Source organism: Dendronephthya gigantea, unplaced genomic scaffold (genome assembly GCF_004324835.1).
Source record: "Dendronephthya gigantea isolate DGI-Jeju-01 unplaced genomic scaffold, DenGig_1.0 000004F, whole genome shotgun sequence".
Classification (NCBI taxonomy): domain Eukaryota; kingdom Metazoa; phylum Cnidaria; class Anthozoa; order Malacalcyonacea; family Nephtheidae; genus Dendronephthya; species Dendronephthya gigantea.
In genome coordinates, this window is record NW_021163014.1 from 3,364,732 (window position 1) to 3,385,921 (window position 21,190).

The 21,190-nt window shown below is 37.4% G+C and overlaps 1 long non-coding RNA gene across 1 annotated transcript; it reads left to right on the top strand.

The window, feature by feature from the left end:
- The first annotated feature begins 641 nt into the window (after nucleotides 1–641).
- On the top strand, nucleotides 642–2,768 carry LOC114515686. Its single transcript, XR_003686225.1, has 4 exons — nucleotides 642–784; nucleotides 1,015–1,095; nucleotides 1,909–2,023; nucleotides 2,689–2,768. It is a non-coding gene; the product is annotated as an uncharacterized LOC114515686 (long non-coding RNA).
- The last annotated feature ends 18,422 nt before the right edge of the window (nucleotides 2,769–21,190 follow it).

Here is a 21,190-nt window from a genome sequence, read left to right on the forward strand (position 1 = left end):
CAAACCAAAAGAAATATATCTGTCTATATAACGCGGGACTGTATAGTGTAGCGAAGCCTCGAAATTATTAGATTGTATTAATTTTGATGTTTGCTGACTGTAATAACAGTTAATTTAGTAAGAGATGAATAATTATAAGTGAATGAAATTTCAGGGTGGGATGGTATCGTTAATTCGAATTTTCCATACTAGCTATAATCATTTGGTAGGTAAGGCCTAGGTTATACGACGCATTTTCGTCGAATGCAATTCAAACAATAGATAATGAAATGAAAATGAAGCTTGATGAGGTTCATCATCTCATTATCTATTGTTTGAGTTGCATTCGACGCGATCAAAATGCGACGTACATAACCTTGACCTAATAGTAAAATTCCGTTCTGATTCGCCGTAGCAAAAGCTCTTAAAAGTATTTTAACAAACAATCAAGGTTGGAGAAGACTGGCAGGCCTACAAGAAAATTTCAACGCCAGACCCTCTAACCGCAGTCGGAAAAGACAAATGGACCACCAACATAGATTTGGTGACAGTTGCGGAGGCGACAGTTGTAATAGTATACATAATAAAGTCGCCGAGAAATGATTTCATCAGCAATATTTTTAATTTAGATCCTCCATGTATCCGACAAACAGACAGCCTCATTATAATATCCATTAACCCAATAATCAAGTGGTCGGACACATCGACTATATATATTTGGGTGAAAACAGTCTAAAATCATTCGCTTATTGAAGTTTCTCAGTGGAGTTTCAAATTCTTTACCGTAAAGAAATTACAAATTGAGGTAAGCTGTTTACTTCATTGAATGTATAAAATAAGAAAGAGCTAGTGCACGATTTTTAGCTCTTTAACCGCCTGCTTTCAAATCTTTTATAACTTGTTAACAGTAAACGTTGCTATGATGACATTCAATACTAAACTATATCAAAAATTGTGAAGACTGTATATTATATTTATATATTTATATTAATATTATATATAAACAACTTCGACTTTACCCTTTATTATATTTAGCAAAAATGAATTATCGTCTCGGATTTTGTCTGATGCTGGTTCTCTTTGTGACTGCTTTCAGTGTTGAGGGTAGAAAACAAGGTAACATCATTTATTTTTGTTTCAGCATGTAATAATTATTTATGTTTCTTTTTTTTCTTTCTTACTTCTTCATTCTTTTTTAATTCTACATAAAATTATTCTAGACTACAGTGATATAAGCATTGGCGAACCACACAGCTATACTGCATGTTCATTTATATTAATTACGTATTTCTTTCACGTTGGAAAAATACCACAAATCCATAGGTCGTGGAAAAGTGAGATCAGTAAATGATTATAAAACTGAGATCACTAAAGAGAGTGAAAGTTAACCATCATTAAATGCATTGCCTCATCAACTCTGCTGACGGACAAATGAAAATCTATCATTGTCTGCAACAATATACAACCATCGTAATTATTGCCACTCTGATTTTAATAAATGAAAGTAATCACCATACAAAGATTAACTTTCACAACCCAACGTTCGACACTCCGGTCTATAGTTTCTACATCTGCAGAGGTGATTTGATGTTGAAACTCAGTTCCTTCCATCATTAAATGCATTGTTTCATCAACTCTACTTACAGGCAAATGAAAATATATCATTGTCGGCAACAATATACAACCATCGTAAATATCGCTACTTTGGTTTTAATAAATAAAAGTAATCACCACATAAAGATTAACTTTCACAACCCAACGTTTCGACACTGCACTCTAGTGATAATTTAAAAGGTGAAAGAAAAAGTAGCTACACTATTTCTGTCGCCCTCCAGAACGCATTTAATTATTTCATTCCTACTTTTTAAGGGCTTTTTTTTCCGAATCGAGTGATTTTAATTTTGTTTAACGTGATATTACACCGTATAGGTGCCAACCGTATGTACCAAAAAGATTGTGCCTATCCCAACGGGTGTGTTCCTTATTCAACAGTATGTGAAGGACAAAATGAGAAATGTTCGCCAGGTTATAGGTGCTGCAGAGTGTAAGTATTCAAGTTTATTTAAAGAATCCAATAATAATAATGGCACGTTGCTGTACATTTTTAAAGTGGAAGTCGTGCATGTCAAGGTTTTGTTTTCTTTTTAAATGTTGGTATTAATTTTTTTGAAATACGATGTTCTGTCTGAATATGTAACATGCACTAATTAGGTCCGTTCGCTTTTTAATGAATACGAACTAGGTTTATGTTTTGAAAATTTCGCGACATGTAGAATTTGGACAATTCTTACATCAGAGGTCTCTCGCATTGTTAGCTAACTGAGAGTGTTTAACTGAAAGTGATTTGACGAAACCTTGGCAAATTAAAGTTATCAATACAATATGAAAATAGGGTATCAAAAAACAATTTGATCTTCAACAAAATCAAAATCATTCATGCTCCTATGGGATTGCAATGATGTGTAAGAAAATTAAGTCGGTACTAAATTTTAGGGAATGTTACCCCAAACTATCTATATGGCAATGCACCTTTTCTAAATTGATCGCCTTGGGTACCGTGCCAATAATCTGAGATCACAATATTTTCCAAGCAATTTTAACATCGTTTGCCTTAATTTGAAATAAAATACAGCTTTGGATATAATAATGAAAAGTTTGGTTATAATAACTGCTCTGATTTCCTTATTCCTTACTCTTGCCTTTTTTTAGTGCCAATCTTTGATAGTCTCAACAGTTAGTAGTAGACTCAAAAGATAAAAAAAGGAAAAATAAAAATAGAAGGAAAAATGGTAATAAAATAAAATGTTTATAAAATATTTTGTTAAAACGTTTGTTGTGATCATTATAATGCATTCAAATTATTTTGCACGAGCTTCGGTGTGTAATTTCCATCAACACGCATAAAACACATGGCCAGAAATGCAGGCCGGTAATGGCGTTATGCTGAGGTGTTGGATATGTCTTGACGTCTTTGATATGAGTTGCATACCCCATTGATACGAGTTGTATACGTATTTGATATGTGATGTGTACCTCATGCAGCGCTGTAGAAATTGGGGGAGAGCGCTTTGGGGCAGAGCCCCACTTCTTAAATTCTTCTACTTTAAGAATTTTTAATTATCATTTATTAAGCAAACTATTACAGAAAACCTGGCTACTTTTTATTAAGTAGCATCAAAAATGTGATCCTTAATAGATCGATATATTTTTATGCTCCTAAATGTTCATCTTAGCTATAGGTTCAATTACTTCCACTGCGGATCTTGTTTAGCTGCTTTCATTAGCGCAGGCACAGCCGGCCAACTAATATTTTATATCTAAGGCTTAATAAGAGTTATGATCTATCATATCTGAGCACCTCAGTGGCGAGTTCTGAACATACATGACGTCACACAATAACGTTACCACAGCTCCACCCTCGTTAAGAAAGCCCCCCTCTGGTAAATTTAGTTCAGTACAAGATTTACATTTGTTGAGCCGTGCTTATTTCAAGACAATATTTCCCATATTCAACTCTGTTAACGTTTATATTGGGTTTTCAAAGAACTAGGCAATTTTATATGTTGTGATTGTAACCTTTCATCAATGAAAGTCAAAATTTCCAACATAAATTTTGTTTTCCCCAAGTGGTTTTTCTGAGAGACAGTTATATGTTTAGCTTTATTTTGTTCAGTTGCGCGTTCCTTTTTAAAAGAAAATGTTTTCCACGTTGTATTCTGTGTGTATTTGGTTTTAATTGGTTTTATGGTCTTGTTCTGCTCTTGTGCAGTAGGTAACGCTCCTAGCCATTTTGTACATAATCAGAATTAAATTTGATCAAAATAATATATTTGTAATTAATATTTTAGCAAAGTGGACATTAAATTACTCAATTTCATACAATTTTGAATTTTAGCTGTGGTACATGTGCCAATAAATTGTACGTAGTGTAATTTAGGTTAAAATATATAATAGTTATTGTCTCCGTAGATTTGTATCTTGCATGGGCTTTGACGCCGCTACTATTCCGACCGTAGTCACAAAAGTCATAATTTGAAAATTATTAGCTTTGTGTATCTTTGATAACTAATTTCCCTAATAACCAATAATTTTTTATACGACGAAAAATCCACGTGTCTCATATAGGTTATTATTTTACTCCATATATATCATGTATTTCAGTATTAATTTTGTGATCTTCCCATTGATAAAATGACACGGTAAAAACGCTGAGAACTGAAATGTGAAGAAAGGAAGATTGAGTTAGGTTGTATTGATATAATTATTATTTACGGCAGCCAGTTTCGATGAAAATCCATTAATCTAACATCGGATCTTACCATCACCTGCTTAAAGTAAGTTATTTTATTAGGAACTTCAGGAAAAAAGGGTGCAAGAACAATAACGTTCAGTAATTATGTAAACATTAGAGTAACTAATATGTGAATATTAGGTAACTAAAAAATATAAACTGTATAAAAATTATAAGTATAGACATTTAACGACAATCAGTAAAATTAATGTTCTCACGTGACCCTTCCTCCTCATTCCATGTGTGTTGACCTTTATTATTATAGTAAGGCGGCATAATAATTTTATTCAACAAATAATATATATAAACAATATAATGCATCCGAGGAAAATAGTGAGTTTTGTTTTCCCAAGAGTCTGAGTAAATACAATGGACAATCCTTCGATCTCTGTTCAAGAGGATACTGAGAATTCTCGTCACTCGAGCTTCTTGAAGCAACATACATCATACCAGGAGTTACTATCGCAATTTAAATGCAGAGAAAGAGTAGAGAAATAGGCTGTTACTCTGTGATACTGAGATCCTCTGATGTAGCCAAAAATATTTTAAATTTGTCCAGTGCATATTGTGGTCTACACAAAAAAGCACAGAAAAGAGTTACGACGACGCCACGCGCTCTCTGACCGAGTCGATCGGAAAAGACATATTGAACTTTAGGTATAGCTATAATGATTTGGTATGTAAGGGCTAAGTTATACGACACAATTTTGTCGAATGCAATTCAAACAATATTGTTTGAGTTGCATTCGACGCTACTAAAAGGCGACGTATAATTATAACCTTGCATGGCCTAATAGTAAAATTACGTTCTAATTCGCCGTAGCAAAAGCTTTTAAAAATATTTTTAACAAAAAATCAAGGTTGGAGAATATTTGGTATAGTGAAGACAGGCAAGTTTACATAAGAATTTCGACGCTATGCAGGCACTCTAACCGCAGTCGGAAAAGACAAATGGACCACCAACATAGATTTGGTGACAGTTGTAGAGGCGACAGTTATAATATATTATATGCATAATAAAGTCGCCGAGAAATAATTTCAGTTTCAATATTTTTAATTTAGTTCCTGCATGTATCCGACAAACAGACAGCCTCATTGTAATATCCATTAACCCAATAATCAAGTGGTCGGACACATCGACTATATATATTTGGGTGAAAACAGTCTAAAATCATTCGCTTATTGAAGTTTCTCAGCAGAGTTTCGAAATTTTTACTCTAAAGAAATTACAAATTGAGGTAAGCTGTTTACTTGAATGTATAAAATAAGAAAAAGTGCAAGATATTTAGCTCTTTAACTGCCACTTTTCAAATCTTTTATCCCCGAGCCGGTGCGAAGCATCGGGCGAGGGTACTGATTCCGCCCGGAGATTTTAGTTACGCGCGGGAATGCAATTGCGAAATGAAAGTTGTCCGCCATTATGTCATGGATGTTGGGCGTTTTTGTAAGTTATGCGCATGCGTAAGTTTAAGAAGAGTTAAAACTGGTAACTAACTGGTAACGTTTGGAAGCGTGCGATTGGCTCAATTAAAATTTTGGTTCGCGTCAGCATAACTGATATTTTGAATTATAAAACTTTTTCAAAAATATTTTTCATTTGGATGGTTTTAAAAATATACGGAAAAATTCAATCGTAAAATTGATTAAAATGTAAAGTAAATGATGCTTTCGGATCGAAAAACTTTGATTCAAATAGATGGAGAAAAATTTACGATTTTAAAGCATTTTTGGAGTGTTTTTGAACAGGTAAATAGGTGGATTTTGTATTTAAAAGCATGCAAGTATTTCGTAAGTTTAACTTGTAGATTTATCAACAAATGGGAAAGCATTTATTTTTAAAGGTGAATCTGTTTAAAAAGGAATTGAAATTTCGCTAAAAATTGTAGTATTTAAAACTATTCGTAGCACAATTAATGAATTACGATTGTAATTGAATGTGATAGCTCGAGAGTCGACTTTCTAATTGTACTTGATATAGAATTTTACTTATACGACTTCGACCATTCAGCAAAAATGATATATAGAATTTCACTAATGGAAATAGGTTTATTACTTCAGGCGAGGGATTTGCATGCATATCTAGTAACTTGTTAATAGTAAACGTTGTAATGACATTCAATAGTATAAACATTAAAAATTGGAAGAATATATTATATTATATATATTATATATATATAGACAACTTCGACTACCTTTATTATATTAGCAAAAATGAATTATCGTCTCGGATTGTCTGATGCTGTTCTCTTTGTGACTGCTTTCAGTGTGAGGGTAATACATCGTTGATTTTTGTTTCAAGCATATAAATATTTTTTTTTCTTTTTTTTTCTTTTTTACTTCTTCATTCTTTGTTAATTCTACATAAAATTTCTCTGGACAGTGATAAAAAACATTGGCGAACCATGGCCATACAGCTATACTGCATGTTCATTTATAATTATTAATTACGTCTTATCCTTTCACGTTGGAAAAATACCACAAATCCATAGGTCGTGAAAAAGTGAAATCAGTAATTAATGATTAAAGAACTGAGATCATTAAAGAGAGTGAAAGTTAACCATCATTGAAATTAATGCATTGCTTAATCAACTCTACTTAGAGGCAAATGAAAATATATAATTGTCTGCAACAGTATACAACCTCGTAATTCTCGCAACTCTGGTTTAATAAATTAAAGTAATACACCAACAAAGATTAACTTCACAACCAACGTTTCTACACTTCGGTAGTGTCTTCAACGAGAATGCACAGTCGTTAATCACGATTTATCCGAGAATAATTAAAAAGGTGAAAGAAGAAGTAGTGGTTAGAGTAATATTAGTAGTAAAATGACATGAAGTATAGGACGTAGAGGCGCGAATAGCAGAGAACTGAAACTGGCTTGAGACAGAGTAAATGTAGAAATATAGACATGTAAGGCATTAATCTATTGAAAAGATCACATTAAATATATTCTTTATACCTAACTCTTTATAACACTGGTGGCAGCGGTGGAATATCTGTTAAATTTTGATACGAAGTCGAAGTGTTTATTTGGTTTTATATACGAAGTAAAATGGCGTCTGTTACAGCATCACTTTGGGATTACACGGATGGATCTACAGTCGAGAGTCACCTAGATCAAGTTGAATCATATTTCGTAGCGAAAGGAATAGAAACTGACGCAAAACAAGTCGCGTGCTTGCATTTGTCATTAAAAGGGGAAGCTAAAGTGTTCTTTAGTCGTTTAGCAGCCAGTCAAAGAGACACTTTTGTTCATGCAAAAGCAGCATTGATAGAGCGGTTTCAATCAAAGAAAACTGTTACAGATTGGCAAAAGGAACTGGCTGACCGTCGCCAAAAACCGGGGGAGTCTGCTGTTGAACTTAAGTATTCAATACTTCAACTGGTTAAGAAAGCTTTTCCAGAGGTCACAGATAAGAACACATACGATTCTATTTCCCTGGCACACTTTCGCAACGCGTTGAAAGGTGATATTGCCCACAAATTGTCATGGGTTATGGCTGACACTGCGACTCTTGATGAGCTAGTACAGCGTGCAACGAAAATCGAGCAAACCAACTCAACAGTTTCTGCTGTTTCCACTAGCACCTCAGTCGGTTGAAAGTCCTGAGGTGGAGATCATGCAAAAGTTGGAAGAACTAACCACTAGTCAGCAAAAGTTGGAAGCATCTGTTGCTGCCATGCAGAGCAAAAACCAGAGCCAGCGATCAACAAGGTCATCAACCAAGTGCTTTAACTGTGGGAAGGTAGGGCATTTTGCTCGTGATTGTCGTTCAAGACCCTGGGTTGCCCGGGATGGCCAGAGAAGTAGCCAACCATTCTCTGGGGTATGCTTTCGATGTCAAAAGGCTGGACATCGAGCCTCGCAATGCAAATCCCCTAACCCACCGCCATCGGGAAACTAACAGGGGCTGGAGAGGATATCCAGCCCTCTCCAGCCACTTGCAGGACTGGAAACTATAATCGTTTGGTTTCAGCTACAAACATAGGGGATTCAACTTTTAAAAACATAGAGATTAAGGGAACAGTTGGGGGTCTACCTTGCACATGGTTGGTGGACACTGGGGCACAAATAAGTGTACTACAAGAGTCTTTAGCATCACAAGCTAGAGGGTGCAAATTGAACTGCAAATTTGCCCCCCATACTGTAGATGGTTCTGGGATGGGAACAGTTTATGATTTAGTCACTGATTGTCAAGCGGGTGATCAGCACATACCTCAACACCGGTTCACAGTAGTTAAGAAGTCAACTTACCCAGCAATTATTGGCATGGATTTATTGCCTCATTTAAAAATGCATTTGTCAATCGGCTCACAAGTATTTGTATCAGGCAATGATAAATTATCAAACCAGGACAGTGGTAACACAACCTCGCCTCGAATTTGTCGTATATACGCATCATCAACAGTGACTGTGCCCTCTAGGTCAATGCAGGTAATTGAGGGCAAACTGGACGGTGAGCTATTACCGGGTACTGTGGGTCTTATCGAATCTGCATGGGGGGAGGGGTCAGAGCGCTTTGGAATAGGATGTGGTAGAGTCTATGATGCAGTAAGAGAGGGTAATCGTGTTCTGCTGCATGTGACAAACCCTACTAATACTCCCCGTCAGGTAAATGCTGGTACAATTTTCGGACAGTTTACAACAAACATTGTGGAACCTGTTGTCATTAGTGAATTGGCCAAACATCCTGGTAAGTCTACTAAAGCAGATAAAGCGGACAGGGCACAAAAGGTTGATAAACTGGCTCGAGCAAAGTCAGATGAGTCACAATTATCAGCCAGCGAGAAACGACGACTTTACAAAATGATTCAGAAGAATGGGGATGTCCTTTCTATTGACGGTGAGACAGGTTTGACCGATGTTGTTGAACATGAAATACCCACCGAAGGAGCTCACCCAATTTCCCAACCACCTAGGCGGGTACCATTTCATAAATTAGCCGATGTAGAGGATTTCGTGCAGGATAGTCTTGCAAAAGGCGTTATTAGACCGAGCAAAAGCCCATGGTCCAGCCCACTCGTAATGGTGGGAAAAAAGGACGGCACAACCCGATTTTGTGTGGACTTTCGCCAATTAAATGAGAGCACAGTTGGAGATTCATTTCCCATTCCCCGTATTGATGATAGTTTGGATGCGCTGGGTGGGGCCAAGCTCTTCACTACGCTTGATTTAGCCAAGGGCTATTGGCAAGTCCCGGTCAAGGAAGCGGACCGTGCGAAAACTGCCTTCTCCTGTCACAAAGGTCTATTTGAATTCAACACCATGCCTTTTGGTCTTAAGGGGGCTCCAGCAACGTTCCAAAGGTTGATGACATCCGTATTAGGCGAACTTAATTGGCAAATACTTCTTATATATTTGGATGACGTCATCATTTTTTCGCGCAGTTTCGAAGAGCATTTGGTGCACCTTCAGCTTGTTTTCAACAAGCTGAGAGTGGCTGGTTTGAAATTGAATCCATCGAAATGTGTTTTTGCTCGTGCAGAAGTTCATTATTTGGGGTTTGTGGTCGGTTCAGAGGGAATTAAACCCGACCCAAATAAGAATAAAGCGATCCAGCAATTTCCACGGCCTACCACTGTCCAGGAAGTTCGCCGGTTTGTTGGACTTGCCTCATATTATCGACGTTTTATTGATCGTTTTGCAGATATCGCCGCTCCGTTACACGAACTTACCCGAGCAAATGTTAAATTCTCCTGGACAGAAGCATGTGACATGGCATTTTGCACTCTGAAACGCCGGCTCACATCTCCACCAGTTCTGGTATATCCCGACTTTAAGCAAGAATTCACTGTCGAGACAGATGCTAGCGATCTTGGCCTGGGTGCGGTTTCTTACACAAGATAAAAAGTAATCGCTTATGCATCCCGAACACTTACTACCGTCGAAAAGAATTATTCCGCCACAGAAAAGGAATGTTTAGCTGTCGTTTGGAGTTTAGACCAATTTAACATGTATTTGGAAGGGAGACACTTTACAGTCATCACGGATCATAAGCCATTAACATACTTGCGACAACTTAAAGAGCCTAGAGGAAAGCTAGCCAGATGGCGCGTCTGCCTTGATATTTACGATTTCACCATTCAACACCGTCCTGGAACGTTAATGACTGTTGCTGATGCGTTAAGTCGTGCACCCATTCAAGCGGTAACTATTGACGGGGTATGGACAGATAGAGAATTGGGCGCGCTTCAGATGGAGGATGCAGATATTGGCGTGATTTATCGCTGGGTTGCTACTCGGGTGAAACCAAAGAATATCAAACGTCATGTTAACAGTTTTATCAAGACACATGGCAAGAACATCAACCTGGTCAACAACGTACTAGTTCTGAAAACAGCACGTCATGGACGGAACATTGTACAAACGATGATCCCGCAATCGGAGGTACCACGTATACTACAACTCCTTCATGACCAAGCAGGACATTTTGGTGTCGCCAAGACCCAACATAATGTTGGAACCCGATTTTTTTGGTTTAATTGGAAACGTGATGTGCAGGATTGGTGCCGTTCCTGTGAAAGTTGTCTTCAAAGAAAAGGGGTGCAGAAAGCAGACCGACCACCGGTGGGAGAGCTGCCCATTCCTAAACAACCTTTTCAATGTTGGCATATGGACTTTGTTGGCCCTTTACCCAAGACACCACGGGGAAATAGGTTCATATTTTCCCTTACCGATCCAATCAGCAAGTGGGTAGAGGCTTTTCCAGTACCAGATCAAACGGCGAAGACCACTGCTGATGTAATTTTGCGAGAAATTGTTTGTCGATATGGTATCCCAGAAGTTCTACACTCCGACCAAGGCAAGAACTTTGAGTCGGAATTACTAAAAGAGCTACACAACCGACTAGATATCCGACGAAGTCGCAGCGCACCGTACAATCCCCAGTGCAATGGGCAGGTAGAACGGATGAATCGGAATATTGCAGAGCGTTTAGCAATGGAAATTGAAGCCGAGGACCAAACGGACTGGGACGAAAAACTGCCGATTGCATTGGCCGCAATTAGGACAACAAGTAGCACAACGACGGGAGAGACGCCATTTTCTGTGATATTTGGTTTCACCTGCAGAAATAAAGCTGATATGATTGGCACTGAAAAACTAAACCAGCTCAAAGGAAAAGAAGCAAAGGACTTCTCAAAAAAACTGTCTTTCCTCGGTCAGTTACATACAAAAGTTCGAAATCGAATTATTAAGAAACGTCAGCATGAGTCACTTCTACGAGCACGAAACGTCCGTTTTAACCGCTTTAACCGTGGGGAGAGAGTGTGGATTTACCATCCGAAGAAACCAAAGGGCTCAGCCAAGAAATTAGTCAGGGAACGCTTTCAGGGCCCTTATATAGTGGTTAAACACATTGGAGATACCTCCTACGAAGTGGAACCTGTTTCGCGAGGGGGAAGGAGAAAGGTCGTAAATCATCGTCGTTTGAAAAAGGACTACGAGAGGCCACAACGTTTACAGTCTACGGATAGCGAGGAGAGTTCAGATTCCGACGATACGAATGACAGAGCTTCAGATTCTAACTCAATGGGGTCTCAGGAACTTAGACTCGATATAGATGGTGAAGAGGTCCTTGGACCTCAGCTAGATCCAGAACCTGCTGCAGCCCGACCACACAGAGAGAGACGAGCACCAGATCGGTATGGATTTGGCCGAGTTAACTTGCGAACAGCATTAGATAATGAACAAGCAGAAATTGGACTCTGAACTTCTGAGTAGTTTAAGATAAGTATTTAGTGTTGTGTTGATATTGGATAGTCTGGAAGGGAGGAGTGTTAGAGTAATATTAGTTATGGTAAAATGACATGAAGTATTAGGACGTAGAGGCGCGAAATAGCAGAGAACTGATGAAACTGGCTTGAGAACAGAGCGAACGTAGAAATGTAGAATATAGACATGTAAGGCATTAATCTATTGAAAAGATCACATTAAATATATTCTTTATACCTAACTCTTTATAACAGTAGCTACACTATTTCTGTCGCCCTCCAGAACGCATTTAATTATTTCATTCCTAATTTTTAAGGGCTTTTTTTTCCGAATCGAGTGATTTTAATTTTGTTTCCGTGATATTACACCGTATAGGTGCCAACCGTATGTACCAACCAACACCATGCGAAAATCGCGGCTTGTGCGTTCCTTATCAACAACATTGTCCATTATACCCAGGGACATGTCCGTCGGGTCAAAAGTGCTGCGATATGTAAGTATTTAAGTTTATTTAAATAATCCAATAATAAAAATGCCACGTTCCTGTACATTTTTAAAGTGGTCGTGCATGGCAAGTCGTGCATGGCAAGGATTTGTTTTCATTTTAAATTTTGGTATTAATTCTTTCGAAATAAGATGTTCTGTCTGAATATGTAACATGCACTAATTAGGTCCGTTCGCTTTTTAATGAATACGAACTAGGTTTATGTTTTGAAAAATTTAAACTTCGCGACATGTAGAATTTAGGCAATTCTTACATCAGACGGACCTCTCGCATTGTTAGCTAACTGAGAGTTTTTAACTGAAAGTTATTTGACGAAGCTTTGCCAAATAAAATATATAAATATAATATGAAAATACGGTTTCAAAAAACAATTTGATGTTCAACATCAAAATAATTTATGCTCCTATGGGATTGCAATAATGTGTAAGAAAATTAAGCCGGTTTGAACAATCTGTGAATATTTATAGACACCCTATTTATTTGCCCTTCACCAAGAGGCCAAATGTTGCTTGTAGCTGCAATGTCTCATTTCATCAAAACGATTACAACGAACTAAATTTTAAAGAATGCTACCCGAATGCTCTCTATATGGCAATGCACCTTCGCTATATTGATCGCCTTGGGCGCCGTGCCAAAAGTCTGAAATCACATTATTTTCCAAGATATTTTAATATCGTTTGCCTTAATTCGAAATAAAAAGCTTTTGATATAATAATGAAAAATTTGGTTACAACTGCTCTTTCTTATTTCTTACTCTTGCCTTTTTAGCGCCTAGTGCAACAGTTAGTAGACTCAAAAGATAAAAAAAAGGGCAAAAAAGTTGAAAGAAAAATCGAAATTATCTATACAATGCATCTTTTCTGTATTGATCTCCTTGCCAATAGTCTGAAATCAAAATACTTTCGAAGGAATTTTGATATAAATATTTTGTCGAAATACGAAAGAAAATACAGCTTTGCATGGATATAATAATGATAAACTTGGTTGTAATAACTGCTCGTCCTTAGTCCTTTCCTTACCTTGCTATTTTCTAGTGAATACTAGTCGCAGCTGAAGTAGAAGACACTTAATTAGTAGAGTCAAAAAAAAAGGGGGAAGATAAAAGTGGAATGAAAAATGGTTAAATAAAATATTTTGTTTAACAAAACGTTTGTTGTGATCATTATCATGCATTCAAAATTATTTTGCACGAGCTTCGGTGGTTAATTTCCATCAACACGCGAAAAACACATGGCCAGAAATGCAAGCCGGTAATGGCGTTATGCTGAGGTGTTTGATATGTCTTCACGTCTTTGATACAAGTTGTTTACGTATTTGATGTGTGATGTGTACCTCCATGCAGCACTGTAGAAATTGGGAGAGGGCGCTTTGGGGCAGAGCCCCCCTTCTTAAATCCTTCTACTTTAAGAGTTTAATCATTTATTAAGCAAACTATTACAGAAAACCTGGCCACTTTTTATCAAGCAACATCAAAATGAGATCCTTAACAGATCGATATCTTTTTATGTTCGTATATGTTCATCTTAGCTATAGGTTCAAGCACTTCCACTGCGGGTCTTTTTTAGCTACTTTCACTAGCGCAGGCACAGCCGACTTACATTTTATTCCAAGACAATATTTCTCATATTCAATTCTGTGAGCGTTTATGGGGTTTTCAAAGAACCAGACAATTTTATATGTAGTGATTGTAACCTTTCATCAATGAAAGTCAAAATTTTCAAAATAAATTTTGTTTTCTCCAGGTGGTTTTTGAAAGAGGCAGTTATAGGTATAGCTTTATTTTGTTCAATTGCGCGTTGCTTGTTAAAAGAGTATGTTTTCCACGTTGTATTCTGTGTGTATTTGGTTTTAATTGGTTTTATATGGTCTTGTTCTTTTCTTGTGCAGAAGGTAACGCTCCTAGCCATTTTGTACTTAATCAGAATTAAATTTGATCAAAATATATTTGTAATTAATTAATATTTTAGCAAAGTGGACATTAAATTACTATAAAATTTTAGCTGTGGTGTGCCAATAACTTGTATGTAGTGTAATTTAGGCTAAAATATAATATAATTATAATAATTATCAGATCCCCGTAGATTTGTCAACTGATAGCATTTGTTTCCCAGCAAGTCAAGAGGATTAACTTATACTATTCTTTTGCAAATCTGGGAGAGATTGCTTCGCCCTTGGAAGCTAGTCGAGGAGATTCTAGTAACAAATATGGGGCCTTCTTGTTAATCTTGCACGAACATCAACCAAATTCCTCACAGGAAGAAGTAGGTACGGAAGCTTTTTTATTTTATTTATATGGATAACATGGCATTGCACCCTGACACATGGGCTTTGGACTTTCTCATCATGCAAGGAGATAATAAAACATGTAATATATCTTCTATCAAAAGAGAGGGGGGATTACAAAAAAAAAGTTGTATTTAAAGGACATGTGCATGCATGGGTGAAAATTTCATCCAATGTGTTTGTTCCTCATCTCTTCTATGAAGATTCGCCAATAGAATAATGGTAGAGAATAATGGTGCATTAAATTTTGTGGTTATCATAATAATTATGTGGTTATCATGACATTTTTATTGTAACTATTTTTCTTCTATCAGGTTTGCCTAATCAGTGGCGAACTCAGCGTTCATCACACCGGTCAAGTGATGTACGTCAAATTCCCAAAGCTTGGGTTTGGTTAAATATCATTCATCATAGTATCAACCACTATCTCAAACTATTCGGTTGGTTCTCAGTTCAGTTTGAATCTTTTGAGTATATGGGCATATTCTGTTTATAGAATTCGGTTTTGTTCTGTCGCATTATGATGCTAAGCAGAGTTTCCGAACATCGTGCAGTGCTACAGCGGTCTTTTTTCCCTATTGAATTGAGACTTGTGATTGGTCAGATCTCACATTGCCATGGAAGCAAACTTTTTTGACCGGTCTGCGGGTAAATTTTAGGGCGTTTGCCACAGTAGCGGGCAGGCCAGGAAATGCGAGGCCATCAATGATTGGTTACTTTCAAACATTTAGAGCGATTTTATTGGATTATTTAATTATGGAAAAGAACGTTTTCTCAGAAGCAAAAACAACTCTTCAAAGGAATAATTTGACAATTTTGTTGAATCTATTCGACTCGTATAAGGAACTCGATTCTAAACCTGTGTGCTCTTTAAGCGAATTATTGACCCTTTGTGAGTCTCAGCAAATTGAAGACGAAAGAAAAGGCCAGAAAGCATTTCATTGCAATCAGGTATATTGTTAATATGTTACGTTTATTTATTCACGTTGGATTTAAAACTGGTTAAAGCGCGAGTGTGTGTCTATGTGAAACGAACAATTTGCATATGCTGTTTGTGAGTGCGGCCTCTTATAAGGCCAAAAGTCATCCGGGCATTTGCATACAAAGTGCAAAGCAATTATCGTTTTTATAAGTTAGCGCTACTATCAATTTGCTTTTTCATTACAATGTCAAGATTTTCAGAGTAAATACTGAATTATGACGCTTTGTGTCTCCTATAGTTATTGCACTGATGGCACTGATTTTTTAGTTGATACTTCGTATACATGATGCAAGTACTTAGAACATGTTATGAAACCTCTTAGATCACAGGCAACAGGAAATTACCTTTACAGTTGTGTATCCTTGGTACTAGTTAACGACAAAAGTTTTTTGAGTATTTTGAGGATTTTGGCCTCTCTTGATATGAGCTTTCCCTTAATTCTCAATTCTATGTCAATCACCCACCATTTTTATCAGCAGCAAAGAGCATATTGAATTTAATTTACGCAATATTTTGCCTTTCTCATACAGTCTCAAAATCTTGTCTACAAAGACTCGGGTTTGAGAAATGAACAGCTAATTAAACTAGAGGCTATCTTATAGATTGCGATGACAAGACATGGTCCTCCTTCTTGTGTATACTGGCCATGTCTTCAGTGATTAGTAGAAAAATCTCATGTCATTATCCTGATTGCGGGGATTTAAAAGCCATGTTACTATTTAATCAGGAAATTATTCCTCGCATTCCAAATGAAGAAATCTCATATGAAACTGATGATGTGCATATACTATTTTTCTATGAAGGGCCAGTTAAGTCTGGACCAAGATTTCCACCCAACCATTTTGTTCCTCTTCTTTGTTCATCAAAATCAGACAAATTTGTTTCCATTTCTAAGAAGCGGAAAGATAGTAATGTAGTTAAACAATGTATTAGAAAATATTTCAACGTTGATGAAAAATTGTCTTCTCATTCAACCTTATCATGTTCATCTTCCAGTGGTAAGCTGCCCACAACGTTTCTTAGCCGCCCATCTACTTCACCATGACGAAACCATCTACTTCATCTATAAGTAAACAAGCTACATCATCTATTAGTAAGCCATCCACATCCCCAATTGGTAATCCATCTACATTTTTGAGACCAACTGTTTCATCTAAATATGATGTTGCATATTTTCGTTAAAAAAGTAAGGGATTGAGTAATAATTAAGGAGATATATAATTTCATTAAAATGTTTTTAAGCCTGGTAAAGATTATGTATTTCCAAAGACAAAATGTAGATCATTTCATGATCAGTGGTGGGAAATGTATCCTTGGGTCTGCTATTCTCCATCCTTAGACGGGGCATTTTGTTTGTCTTGCATTCTATTTGGTGACCGTTTTCAAAGCAAGTGTCCAAAAATTTCTAATCTTTTTTCTCAACCTCTTCGTCGATGGAATGATGCTGCAAATTTGTTGAAACGTCATGCAGGTCATGGGATGGTTCTGAGATGGGGTTGCATGGTTCAACTTTTCCTGTTTTCACTGCCTTTTGTTCTACTATGTCTGGTGCTTCACAGACTATTGATGTTATTATTGATGAGAATGTTAAAAAGGAAGTAGAGGCTAATCGAGCTAAGCTAAATTCCATAACAGACACAGTTTTAACTTGCGGTCGTTTAGGTTTAGCATTCCGTGGTCATCGTGATGATTCACAGTATCATCCTGAAATTGGAAACTATTCCTCTGGTGGGGTAGGAAATTTTGTAGAGTTACTCAATTTTAGAGTGCGATCTGGTGACAAGGTCTTACAGGATCACCTTACTCCCTGTGGAAAAAATCAGACATGCATATAATTTTTAATTTTTAATTTTTAATTTTTAATTTTTACAACTTTATTGGATAACAATACCCAAGCGGCAAGAGTGCGAACGGGACCTTTAGACCCATGCGAGGCAACTCTCCCGTATTTAGCATGCAGCTACAGTATTACACAAAACACACACATCTAGACACATAAGCACGTTGCAATTGTTAAATTACGTAACAGACAAGTCCTGGTGACAGAAACAACTACGATGTAATGACCAAGTGCAAGTCATGTCAACCTCAAAACTAGAGATTAGCAAATTTAAGTAAGTTTTCGACAAAAATTTTTTGAACGAAGACAGACTGTGAAGATCACTAGGCAAGCCTACTTTACAAACACGATTCCAAAGGGGGACAATTCGGTTGAAATAGGAGGACTTGAAGGTGTTGGTTCTGCATGACGGAACTTTTAGTAGAAGCGAAGGGTTATTACAGTTACGAGTTCTACTATGACCAACGAATGACACATAACTTGAGACATCCCAATCATAAAATCCATACAACGCCTTGTAGAAGAAAATCAAGTCTTTTATTTCTCTATCGTACGCCAAGGGTATAAGGTGAAGGGAGAGCATCCGTTCTTTGTAGGGGATATCACCTATCTTCGTTCCCAGGATCCATCTTGTAGCTCTCCTCTGAACTCTCTCAAGTTTCTCCAGATTTGATTTACTTGTGTGGAGGGTTGGTGCCCAGACTTGCGTAGCATATGATAGTTGGGATTTGACAAGAGATAGGTATAGGGCACGTCGAATATCATGATTGGTTAGCAAGGGACATGTTCTTCTTAGTAGTCCAAGCATTTTGTTTGCCTTGTTAACAAGATTATTGACGTGAGTATTCCACAAAAGGTTACTGGTTACAGTGTTCAGGTCCAAGATGGTAATTTATTTGACACGGGGTTTTGCGGCGGGATATCGTTAAAACTTTACATTTGGATGTGTTAAATTTCATGTTACAATCTTTACTCCAATCCTCAGCACGCGACAAGGCATGTTGCAATTGCACGCCGTCCTCGCAAGTTCTAATTGCTTGGTATAACTTCGTATCATCAGCGTACAATCCTGTTGATGTAGCTTTAGGTATAACATCAGGAAAGTCATTTATGAATAGCAAGAAAAGCATAGGACCCAAGATGCTCCCCTGAGGAACACCAGAAGTAACGGGTGACCACTCTGAGGCAGCACCCTCCACAACGACACGTTGAGCACGATCATGTAAATAATCAGTGAACCAGTTGTACAGGTTTCCAGATACTCCATAATTTTGAAGTTTCTGCAGGAGAATAGCATGATCCACAGAGTCAAAGGCTTTCGCAAAGTCGAGGAAGAGAACGTCCGTTTGGATGTTATGGTCGAGTAGTTTTCCAATATCATGTAGGGTGGAAAGGAGTTGTGTTACACAAGAACGACCGTGTAGAAAACCGTGTTGAGCTTGGTGGATCATATGACGAACATGTTCATAAAATTGGTTGCAGACACATCGCTCCAAGAGTTTGCTAATGATAGGTAGGAGAGATATGGGTCGGTAATTGGTAACAGGTTCTTTATTACCTTTCTTGTGAATTGGGGTGATATCAGCAGATTTCCACTCAGAAGGAATAATTCCGGATTGTAGAGAATGATTAAAAAGTGCACAGAGACTCGGAGCGATGATAGAAGCACATTCCTTTAAGATTCTGCCTGGAATGCCATCAGGTCCACTGGCTTTCGTAGGATCTAATTTTGAAAGGTGGTGGGTAACTTCTTCTTCCAAGTTGGTTATCTCACATAACAGACCGGCAGATGACGACGGGAAAGTAGATGGTAGTGGGGAAATGGTTTTGGCAGGTTGGAAAACAGAGCAAAAATATGAATTGAAAAGTTCAGCTTTCTCCCTTGGCGTCTTGGCTGTACGATTGTTGTAGGATATTATTGGACTTAACGCCGAGTGATGATGAAGGATCGCTTTATGGTAGTTCCAAAATAATTTAGGGTTTTCTTTGAATGAAGCTTCAACTTTTCTTAGATAAATTTTATGTTTGCTCCTTATTGCGTATTTAATTTGCTGACATAAATTACGTAATTTGAGCTTACGTTCCGCCGTTTTGTTCTTTCTGTAATTACGCAAGGCGGTGTATTTCTTGCGCATGAGGTGGCGAACTTCCGCATCAATCCAAGGAGGAGAGTTAATATCTTTAACATATTTCGTTGGTACATACTTTGCGATAATTGACATAAATAAGTCTTTCCACTGCTTCCAACAGGTATCGATATTTTCCGTGAAAGGTAAATTAAAATCTGCCTTTGACAACGCATCGCGAAGTTCGTGAAAATTAGCTCGGTCGTAGTCATAGACTATACGTCGTACAGGTTTGGCTCTTCTGAACCTCATGCGAATATAAAATTCGATTGTATAATGATCGGTAGGAAAGTTATGTTCATCAGGAGACAAAGATAATTAATACATCCGATAAAGTTTCAGTAGCGTTGCAAAACAATAGGTCAAGTTTATTACCACCGAGATGGGTCGGTCCTTTCACATATTGTTCCAGGAAATTATCACCTATCAGATTACAAAGGATCTCGCCATCCGCACACCCACTGTTAACAGGAGTCGAATGATTGTCTGACCAAGTTATTGATGGAAGATTAAAATCACCAACTAGTACGATGCAACTTGACTCGGTATTACTCAGCAGTGAGTTGTTCAGAATCTTTAAACTATCGCAACAAGTACCGGGAGGACGATAATATACATAGAGGAGAACTGGTTTGTTGTTCGCTTTAGTAAGTTGTATAACAATCAGTTCGACTCCCTCTCTCTCAAGATCAGAACATCGAGATGCTTGTAAATTTTCCTTTACCGCAACAAGGACACCACCTCCAATCTTTCCCATTCTATCTCGGCGAAAAATATTAAAGCCTGGAAGTATTTCTGCATTAAGGACAGTGTTATTTAGCCAGGTTTCGCAAATACAAATAACTTCGTAATTGCCGGTGCAAACCAATTCTTGAAGTATGGTGAGTTTACATATTCTACTTGGAGATTCATCATCAGTGGAAACGGACGCTTTTAAACTTCGAGCATTCAAATAGAGAACTTTTAAGTCATTACGATTTTTGACGCTACAGTTAGGCAAAGATGAGCAAGGACCAGGATTCGTAGCTACATCACCAGCCAATAAGATACATAAGATAACATGGAGAAGTTTACGATCGGTTCTTAGCTCAATTCCGTAGCTATGGTTGCAGGTGTGATTTATTTTCCTTTGTTTAAAATCGCGAGTAGCAGCCCAAATACGACATAAACCCTCTGGTAACACAGTAAGTTCAGGATTAATAACAATTCCATTTAACATACATTTTGAAGGAATGTGACGACGCTTTGATTTCAAACATAACCAAAGAACTGTTACGAAAAGCATAAAACATTTAACTCTCGTCGTTAACCAAGCCAATGCAACTGCGTAAGTTCGGGAAGAACTCCATATTTTAATTAACGTTCCTCCATACTTTAATTGTTCCGTTTTTGATGTTAATTTGTTATGTACCTGGTCTATGTCACGTGAATGTCCATGTCATAAAAATTGACTGTATTACGTTTTGC